This window comes from Camelus ferus, chromosome 18, assembly GCF_009834535.1.
Source record: "Camelus ferus isolate YT-003-E chromosome 18, BCGSAC_Cfer_1.0, whole genome shotgun sequence".
In the NCBI taxonomy this organism is placed as follows: Eukaryota; Metazoa; Chordata; class Mammalia; order Artiodactyla; family Camelidae; genus Camelus; species Camelus ferus.
The window spans coordinates 18552904-18564523 of NC_045713.1; positions in this window are offsets into that span (position 1 = coordinate 18552904).

The window sequence follows — 11620 nt, forward strand, 5'->3', positions numbered from 1 at the left end:
TATAATTACTCTTGAAGAAGTACATATGTTTTATATGTTCTAATGTGTGTTATATTTTACAATTTAAAAGATTTTTTAAAATTCAACATCAAGGGATTGCTTGATTAAATTACAGTTATAGCTGTTATATGGCATAATGTGCAATCACTAGAATGAGGTACTGACATGGAATATACTGAAAAGAGCAGGGTGCAGAGTGATGTATTTTGTATAATTACAATTTATAAATTGAGAGGATGAATATCCTTTTGTGGGCAGAGAAGGAAGTATGAGATTGTGCACCAGTATGTTGACTGGGATTATCTCCGGGTGGTAGGATTTGGGGATAATTTCAATTTTTGTAAGCTTGTCTGAATTTTTAAAAAATTTTTGATCACATGCATGTATCACTATTATAAAAGCACTGTTATAAAAATCCAAACCACCTCAATCCAACCTCCCACACATAACTACTCTAAACAGTTTAATGACTATTCTCATCAACTGTTTTTTCAGAGCTTTACACACACACACACACACACACACACACACGTGTTCTTTTTTTTTAACAAAGATGAGAGGATACTATACTATTGTTCTACAACTTGTCATTTCTTATTTAGCAACACAGTTATAGAAATCCCTTCTTTGTGAATCACACTTATATAATCAGAAAAAAGTACCATTATTTATGGTTTTGGAAACAAATGATGCTGTAGGTATATATTATTAACATGATAAATGTGAAAAAAAACTAAGAACATGTATAATACAATTCCATTTCATAAAGATAATTAAATCTAAACAAGCAAACAAAAAAGAAGACAAAATTTTATTGATGATGAGAAGGCAAAAACTGTGATCTTTTCTTCTTTTTGTTCTTCTTGATTTACTTTAAAAACTTTTTTCGCAGTGATCCTACATTGCTCCTTTTTAATTTATGAATTTCCCCCAGCTTTATTGAGATACAACTGACATTGTGTTTTAAACTTTTTAAATAGTTTTTTAATAGTCGTAATAAATGTTTGCTCTTTGTCAAACATAAAATCCAGTATTTTGAAGTATAAACCAAAAAGTATGTCTTTCTTTCACCTTCTTAATTCTACTCCCCAGAAGTAACCAGCATTAACAGTTACTTGCATTTCCTCTGAAGTTTTCCATGAGTATGTGGCTTTGATATCTACAAATGACATTATATTGTGTATATTCTTCTACATCTTGCTGTTTTACACTTAATATATGTGAACATCTTTTCAGGTCGATACACACAGATTTATCTCATTTTGAAATAGCTGCCAGTCAATTGTGTGCATATGACATGATGTATAGCTAAATTTGTACCATACTGTGATGAACAATCTTGTATATATCTTGAGTTGTACAAGAAAATCTATAAGGTAAATTCCTACAGTGAAAGAAAAATGCTGGGTCAAAGAGTATGTGCGTTTAAGATTCCCATTGACGCTCCTAAATATTGCCCTCCAAAGGTGCTGTACCAATTTCTTGTGCCACCAACAGGATATAAAGTGTGCCTGTTTGCCCCTCCCTCATCAGTATCACTAATTACTGAGCTTTTAAAACATCTGCTGTGAAACATCAACTGTACTGAATAAAAGGCTTTATTTTTAATTTTTAAAATCTTGACACAAACTCTTGTTGAAAAGATACTCTATGCACAAGGGAAAACAAAAATTCCAAACACTACACAAAGGTATGCAGTAAAAAGAAAGTCTCCTATCCATGACCTCCCCTCCCATCCAATCCCCAGTTACCCTGTGAGAGGCTGTTCTATTAAAATGAAATTTTTATATGCATAGATAATGAATAGTTCCCCCACTATTTTTTTATACAAATTGCATATGGTACATGCTTTTTTCTTTAGATACTAAGAATTGGATTAATTAAAATCAATCTTAATTAAAATCAATCTATTGACACATTGTTATTTTCTGTTCATCATCCTCTTTTATTTCTTTGTTTACTTGTTGTTTTATGTGTTTATTTGTTTATGCATTCATGTATATATTTACTTATTAATATTGCAATAATATTGACAATAATTCACACCTTCTGATGGGCTCTACCTTTATCCTCTTCAGGCGGCTTCACCTCACCCAAACCAGGAAACCACTAGCTTGAACTTAGTTTATTGTTTTCTTGGCTTTAGTTTTATAGTTTTGTCCTCTATATGATGATTAAACAATATATTGGTTAGTTTTATTTTTTCCTGAATTTTCAAAAAAGGGTATCATTGTGTAGCTAGTCCTCAGGTTCTCCCTTTCTATTTTTAGACTCAATGTCATATTAATGAAATTCATTTGTATTGTTTTGTGTAGCGGTGGTTCATTCCAGTTTCATTCTTGTGTAATATTTCATTTTGTCAAGGTGCCCCAATATATTTATCTACTGAAGGGCAATTTCGGGTTCTTTCTGGGTTTTGGCCAATTGTTCACTGCTGTTATGAATATTCACGTACATGTCTCCTGGAGTGCTTGTCCAAGGCTTGTTCTTGGATATTTGCCCAAGATTGGAACTACTAGGTTTTAAAGTTCACAAGAAAATGACATTGTTTTCCAAAATGGTCGTATGGATGTATGTTCCCACCAGCAATGTATAGAAGACCTATTGTTCTCCAATACTTGGTGTTTTAATTCTTGCCATAGACTGGATGTAAACTGGTATCTCACTATGGTCTTGATTTGTATTTCCTAAAATGATGTTGAATATCTCTTCATGAGCTTTTTAGCCGTGTGTCCTCTTCTTTGAAATGCATGTTCAAGTCTTTCACCCATTTTTCTACTGGCCTTTATTGGCTTATAGAAGGTGTTTAGACAATCTTAATATATATCCTTGAATGGTTATGTGTGTTTGCACATATCTTCTTCAAATGTGTAGCTTATAATTTCATTTCCTTTCATTTTAATATACCTTTATTAATATTTTCTTTTATAAGTAGGCTTTTATGTTTTATTTGAGAGTCCTTATTACTCCAAGGTCAGAAAGAAATTTCCTTGTATTTTCTCGTAAAACTTTAAAAGCTTTGCCTTTGATAATTAAATCCTTATATCTGGAGTTGATTTTTGTGTACATGGTGAGGCAATGATCTAACTTAATGTTTTCAGTAGGGATGACTTTTTTCCCCAGCTCTATTTATTGAATTTTTCCTCCTTAGATCTGCCATGCCACCCCTGTAGTTTATCAGAATTTCTTACATTCATGAGTTGATTTTGGTGAATTTCTATAGCTACCAACACCATCTTGTCTTAATTACCATCGCTTTTAAACAATTTTGGTAGAGCAACTCCCTTCTCTTTGTCTTCTTTAGAAGTATCCACCTGTACCTGTTCTTTGCCCTTTACTCCTCTCTCTCTCTGTGTCTCTCTCTGTCTGTCTCTCTCTCTCTATATATATATATATACACACACATATTTAAATTTTGGGTTTTTTTTGGGGGGGATAGTTATTAGGTTTGTTTGTTTATAACAGAGATCCTGGGGATTGAACCCAGGACCTCATGCATGCTAAGCATGCATTCTACCACTGAGCTATACCCTCCCCTCCATGTTTTTTGAATTGGCTTGTTGAGTTTCATGAAAACCCCTGTCGTAAGTTTTATTAACATTGCATTGACTCTTAGATCAATCTGGAGAGAACTGTATCTTTACAATATTAATATTGTCTTCTACCCATGGACACAAGATATCTCCACTTGCTTATTAATAATAAATCTTGGGGCTGGGGACTAGCTCAGTGAGAGAGCACGTGCTTAGTGTAAGTATGAGGTCCTGGGTTCAATCCCAGTACCTCTATTTAAAAAAAAAAACTTTAAAAAAATCTTGAAGATTATCCCAGACCTGTACGTTGGAATCTACCTTATATTTTAAAAGGCCATACTAGTCCTTTGTGTGAATATTGAAAGATTTATTTAATCAATCTCCTATTTTGGACACGAATTCTTTTCATTCTTGAGCTCTAGAAACAATATTTTTGTGGATAAACTTGTAGTGAATATCTTTGAAAAACAGTGCCTTGTTTTTTAAGTCTCTTTCTATTGCTAACTTTAGCCTGTTCTGTGCCCAGCACGATGTCCTTAGGTGTCCTGTCTTTATTTCTTTACCGTATTCCTTCCCCATGTCTTCCCCCAGGGGACTGAGAGTGATATTGGGGTCAGCATCCCCTAGAGACTGTACAATTGCTTCTCCAGAAGCTATGGGTGGAGTGGGAAGATTTGGAGTAAAATAAAGTGATTTTGTTAGAAAATTTTGCTTCATTTCTTCTCTTCATACACATTTCATCAAAGCTGCCCAGCAGCCCTGAGAGGTAAGCATCATTACCTCACTGATATTCCATCACTGAGACACTGAAAGGCCCCAGTTCACCCAGCCATTTTAGAGACCTCCACTGGATTCCAGCCTGGGGTCGTCCCAGCCTGCCTCAGGAAAAGTTTATTGACAAGTAAAGCAGGGTGTGGTATCAACACACACTTAGTAAAAAAAAAAAAAAAAAAAAAAAAAAAAAAACCACCTTTAGTAACCAGTCTTTCTCCTTGCCTTGCAAAGTTCTAAACCTTTCCCATCAAGGGCTCATTGTTTTGTTAATTTTAAAAAGTCAACACTCATTTGCATCACTGCGGGGACCCTCATTCATAGCAGGGCTTGGGAGGGCAGATGCTGGTACTAGAGAGAAAGAGAGAGAGAGACCATGAGACCTGGTCTCTAGTAGATCTGATCTCGGCACCTAACATAGGGTCTGACACCTGGTTCCATAAATGTTGTTATCATTCAGAGCATTTACAGAATAATTACCCTAATAGCTGCTGTTTCCTGGACATTTACCATGTTCCCAGCACTGTGGGAGACCTTTTTCTTTTGCAGCAGCATTTAGTCCTCCAGTCTTTTGAGGTCCAAAACCTTGCCTCTTTTTGATAGGTATAGTTAACTCTCAGCTTCAGAGAGGTAAGTAGCCTAAAATCACAAAGCAAACAGCTAGCAAAGCAGGAATTCAAACCTATATTTTGTCTGACCCTCAAGTCTGTTCATCTTGAATTTTTCCCTAAGTTTGGATTAGCCCAAAAGGGCTCATGAAAACATCTTTGTGCCTCAGTATAAAAAGGGGACACTCATGCCAGTCTTACCCGCCTTGCAAGCAAGACTTGAGAGCATTATATTCTTCATATTAAATAGCTTACCCAAGCCAGTTGGTGCTGGAGGCAACCTAGTATTTCAGTGATTCTAACCATTTTTAGTACACCAGTAATTCTCACAATAACTCCATTGAGTTAGGCTTTATTAGTGTTCTTATTTTGCAGAGGAAGGAACTAAGGTTAAGAAAGGTACAGTCATTTGCTCAAGGTCACTCAGCTCAAGGTTCATGCCTACTCTGGATTTGATGGGTCCCAGAGAAAAGGTGGGAGAGGGGGAAGGCAGGCAAGAGCGGATTCCCTCCAAGAGCCAGGGCAGGGCCTCCCACCCTCTCTGGGAGGAGCTGGGAGGAACTGAGAGCTTGGTGAAGGCATTTGTCAGTCTTACCAACCACTGCCCACAACCCCACGATGAAATGCCTGGCATGTAGAAAGTGCCCCAGAAACACTCCTCCCACAGTAGCCAGCCTCCTGGCTGACCCTCCAGCTCACCCAGCACAGCCCCACCTCAAGAACTCCTTCTGCTCCTTCTGCCTAAAGCATTCCTCTTCCAATTTTTGTATTTTTAGTTCTTTGTTGTGATAAATTTTATGTTTTTATAAAAGTTATACATATAAATATTTGGGCTTTTTAAAGTAGAGACAGTAGAATGTGATCAGTGAAGATGAAAACCTATCTCCACTCCCTAGAAGTTGCTATTGAGAAATTCTCAAATATATTTCTAGAAATAGTCTATGTGCATGTATATATACTCTTCTAATATAAATGGTAGCAAACCATACACACAGTTCTCTCACTTAATTTTTTTTAACTTAACACTACATCACATGGAACCTATACTCAGTATCTTGTAATAACCTATAATGGAAAAGAATCTGAAAAAGAATATAGATAGATAAATAGATTATGTATAACTGAATCACTTTGCTGTACACCTGAAACTAACAACACTGTAAATCAACTATACTCCAGTAAAAAATAAATTAAAAAGAGACTACACTTGGAGGGAGGGTATAGCTTAGTGGAAGAGTGCATGCCTAGCATGCATGAGGTCCTGGGTGCAATCTCCAGTACCTCCATTAAACAAACAAACAAACCTAATTACCTTCCCCCACAGCAAAAAGTAAATTAAGTTTTAAGAAGGTAAAATTTAAAAAAAGACAACATTACATCACAGAGAGCTTTCCCTACCTGCCATATCTACAAGTACAGACACACCTCATTCTTTTCAACTGCTCCGTGTTTATCCATTGATGATCATATAAGTTTATTTAGCAGATCCGATCTGTTAAATAAATTTGGGTTGCTTCCAGTCTTCCTGCTACGACAAACAGGGTTTCTGGGAACACTGTTGTTATTATTGACTTACAATTCATGTACCATAAATTCACCCTTTTAAAGTATACAATTCCGGGGTTTTATATATTCACAAAGTTGTACAACTATTACCACTAGATCTGGGAACATTCTTGCCTGAATGTGTTGGTAGGAGGCATTTCTGGAGGTGCAGTTGATGAAATTTAGGGAGATGGTTATCTCTAATGGGGAAAAAAGTGGGGCTTATTTATCACCCACAAGTAAAAGCCCCAGGCCTGGAGCTTGGGATCACCACCTTACCCTCTCCACGCCAAGCACACCCAATAGCAATGACTGCCCAGTCCCTTAGGGAAAACTAGGTCCACCTGTATTTTCACACACTGGATTTGCTTAAAGCAGGCCAATCCTCTGAATATTCCAGTTGGAACAGGCTAATGATGGGAGATGTTCCAATAACACTTGTACTGTCATGACTCCCTTCACAGACCGTGATCCTTTAAAAAATTAAATTGGGTAATATCATTGAAATGCTCCAAAAAAAAAAAAAAAACCAAAACAAAACACCCCACAGCCCAAATAAACAAACTCTGTAATGGCTAACATCTCAGAGTAGAAGCCAGAATTCTCAAGTCCTTACGAAGACCTGCAAAGTCCTCCATGATCTGGTCCCCGCTCACCTATTGGACCTCATCTCCCATCCCACTCCCTCTCCCTCTCGCTCACTCTGCTCCAGCCACACTGGTCCACTCGCCAGCTCACCCAGCACGTTTCCACCCCAGGGACTTCACACTGCTTCTCCCTCTGCTTAAAGCAGTCCTCTCCCAGATAATTACAGTTCCTTTCCTCACTTCATTCCCATCTCTGCTCTCTTGGCATCCCTCAGAGAAATCTTCTCTGATCCCTCTATATAAAATAGCACCTCAGAACTTTCCAGCCCATATCCTACTCTTTCTCCGTAACAGTTACAGCCATGGGACATATATTTATTTCTTTACTGTATCTTCCCCCTCTAGAGTTTTAATCTCCTAGAGAAAAATACCTTTGTCCTTTCTGTTCACTGCCATGTTGCTATAACACAGTAGGTAATTAATAAATATTTGTTGATGGATTAAATGAATGTATAGCTTTCACTGAGGCACAAAACAAGGGTTATAAAAAGTCTAGAAAATAAATATATATATGTATATGCATGACTGGGACATTGTGCTGTATACCAGAAATTGAAACATAGTATCTGACTATACTTCAATTTAAATGAATAAATAAATAAATAAACAAATAAATTTTTTAAAAGTCTAAAGGGCAGAGGAGAGGGGAATGGGCAGAGTATCTGAAGAGACAATTCACAGAAAAAGCGAGAACACAAGTGATTTGTAAATGTCTGGCAAGACGTTTAGCTTCACTCATAATAACAGAAATGCAAATTAAAACTTCAATGAGTCACCATCTTTCACCTATCAGATTAACGAAGATCAAAAAGCTTGTCTCTTCTCCACATTAGCAAGAGTGTGGGAAACAGGTCCTCTCATACGTTGTTGGTGAGAGTGAAAATTGGTGAAAGGTTTGTACAGGACAACTCAGCAGCGTCTAAACTTGGAAAGTATATACTCTTTGGCTTAGCAATTGCTTACTAGAAATTTACCTGCAGACTTATTTGCTCAAGTATACAAATATGTGGGTATTCACGTCAGCACTCCTTGTTTTAGTGAAAAACTGATAAGAACATAAATGTCCATTGATGGAGATTAGTTACATATATTATGGTATAGCCTTACAATGGAATACTATGTAGAGGCTAAAATGAAGGAAGATCTCTATGTGCTAAAATGGAAAAACCCACGAGATTGTTACTTGAAAAAAGCTGTGTGCTGAACAGGGTGTACTATATGTTAACATTTGTTTAAGAGAAGGAAAAAAGGAATTGTTCTGCAGAAACAAACAAGAAATCAACAGGATGCCTCTGGGAAGGGGAATTGGAGCAGGGAGGAGTGATAAAGGGGAAGGAAGAAGAGTTTTTACTCTACTTGTTTTTGGTAAGCTACAAACTTTTTGTTAATTACACTAGGTGTTGTTTTTAACTTTTAAAGTAGATAATACATGCATATGAGACAAACCCCCAAAGATTCAAAAGGATAAGTAGTAAAAAATAAGCCTCTGCTAAAAAATCAAAAATACAATGATGGGAGTATGTCAAAGGGACACAGGAGCCAACTAAAAACTGGAGAGTAATAATAAAGTAGTACTGGAGTATAACCTAAAGTGTAAAATAAATATCCATAAATCCACCACAATATAATACAAATAAGTGACTGACTAAATAAATAAATAAATAAATAAATAAATACTTCCTGTATAGAATAATTCCAAATAATTTATGCAGCTATTTCACTGTCTATGAGGTGGAGCATAATTTCACTACCTCAGCCAGGTGATTAAGGTTTACCTCTGTCTCCTCAAACCCATAACTGTAGTCTAATCCTAAGGCAAACATACAAATCTCAAGGGACATTTTACAAAAGAGATGACCAGTACTCCTCAAAAGTGTCAAGATCATCAAAAACAGGGAAACCTAGAAACTCACAATCAAGAGGAGCCTAAGGAAACATGATGATCCAGGGACAGACAAGGGGCATTAAGTAAAAGGAAATCTAAATAAAGTATGGTTTTAAGTTAGTAATAATAATAAAGTATCAATACCGATTCATTAAATTATAACAAATGTGAGATGTTCATAGAGAAAACTGAGTAGGGGACATATAGGAACCCTCTGTACTATCTTTGTAATTTTTCTCTAAAACTGTTCTAAATAATAAAGTTTATTTAATTAATTAATTTTTTTGGTGGGGAGGTAATTGGTTTATTTAGTATTTATTTCTTCTTAGAGGAGGTACTGGAGATTGAACCCAGGACCTCATGCATGCTGAGCATGTGCTCTATCACTTGAGCTATACCTCCCCCTGAAAGTTTATTTTTGAACCTCCTCCCCAAATAAGTATGTCTCCTTTCTTCTCCTGACTCCATAAGTCATAACTTCTCTGAACTTCAATTTACCCATCTTGAAAGAGGAATTATTTTCTAACCTTTCCAAGTACAATCAGTAACATCACTCTCATTAAGTGAATGTCTACTGTGTACTAAATTTTATGCTAAGCACCCTTTATATGCATTTTGCCAGGTAACCACCTCAATGAACCTGTGGGCTGAAATTGTCATTTTTCTTGTTTGTCCGCCATGGAAAGAGGCTGCAGCTAGACCAAAGTCACAGAGCTGGTTGGTGGAGGCCAAATTCAAACTCTGGTACATCTGATGTAAAATGCTGTAAACCTGTGTTTTGGCCCAGGCCCCCTCCTTCCCCCTTCTATGTCTGTAGATAGATGCTGCCCACCTCAAAGCCTGCTTGAAAGATATGCCTCCCCAGCAAACTGGTTGTGAGTAAGCATTCTCCTTCATCCACCTCTAAAATCTGTTTCTTAGAGTTTCTGATCAGAAAGACATCACCACCAGCCATGAAAAGAATGAAATAATGCATTTAAGCAACATGGATGGACCTAAAGATGATCATACTAACTAAAGTAAATCAGAGAAAGACAAATATATATATCACTTATATGTGGACTCTAAAAAAAAATGAGACAAATGAACTTACTTACAAATCAGAAACAGACTCACAGACACAGAAAACAAACTTATGGTTACCAAAGCAGAAATGATGGGGGAGGGATAAATTGGGAGTTTGAGATTAGTGGATACAAACTACTATACATAAAACAGATAAACAATAAAGTCCTACTGTATAGTACAGGGAACTATATTCAGTATCTTATAATAACCTATAATGAAAACAAATACAAAAAAAGTATATGTGTATAAATGATTATGCTGTACACCAGAAACTAACACATTGTAAATCAACAAAACTTCAATTAAAAACAAAGAAAGGAATCACCAGTAATGACAGCATTCTCCAAGCATGTACCCTGTGTCAGGTACTGTTCTAAGAACTTTATGCTTATAAACTTAGTGAATTTATACAGTAATAGTAGGAGAAACCTATAAGACAACCTACTATTAAATGGTCATACTATAACAGTAAAACTTACTATTAAAACTTCATCTTCATATATTGTTGGTGGGAATGTAAGTTCAGCCATTTTGGAAACTAGTTTGGCAGTTCCCCAAAATGTTAAACATAGAGTCACTGTATGACCCAGCAATTCCACTCTGAGGTATATACCTAAGAGAATTGAAAACATGCATTCATATAAAAACTTGCACAGATATTCACAGCAGCATTATTCATAAAAGTCAAAAGAAACAACCCAAATGTCCATCAACTGATGAATGGATAAACACAAGTGGTATATGCACACAATGGAATATTACTTGGCAATAAAAAGGAATGAAGTATGATACAAGTTACAGCATGGATGAACCTTGAGACCATAAATGCTAAGTGAAAGAAGCTAGTCTTAAAATATGGGGTGAATTGTATAGTATATGAATTATTTATCAGTAAAGCTGTTTTAAAAACCCTCCATTTTGCAAATAAACTGTGGCAAAGAAATGAACACATTGCTTAAGACTACACAGTTATTCTGCTGAACTCATTCAAGGCAAAGAAACACATTTCCAAATAGCAGCCTGATGATAGTGAATGATTTTGGTTTGGTTTTTCCCAGAGTTGGCAGTACTTTCTGGACTCACCTTTTACCTCTGCCTGAGGAGCTGCCTGAGTTAGGGTCGGAACAGGAGATGAGTCGGTGAAGGATAGTGGTTATTGAGGATAGGCTCTAAGGAGGCAGCCTTTGGGGCTCTTTGCCTTCACTCTTTCTTCTTGTACGTGTTTACTGTTCCTCTCTCACAGTAGCATTGTGAGCTCCAGGAAAGCTGGGCTTTTGTTTTGTTTACCTCTGTATCCCCAGCCACTACTTCAGTGCCTGGCGTGATAGATGAAGTGAACAGTGCTTAAAAAAATAAAAGGCAGCGCAGACAGTGAATCAGACACAGGGATGTGTCTGGCTTGGGTGCTGGCAACACTACCACAGATGGAAATGGGGTAGGGGTGGGGTGGTGTGCAGCATCAGATTTGGTAGATGACTGTTTGGGAAATCTGAAGTACTTGTGGGAGTTGGATATACATACCTAGAAAATATTTCACTTCAGAGTTCCACCACCAAATGCTTA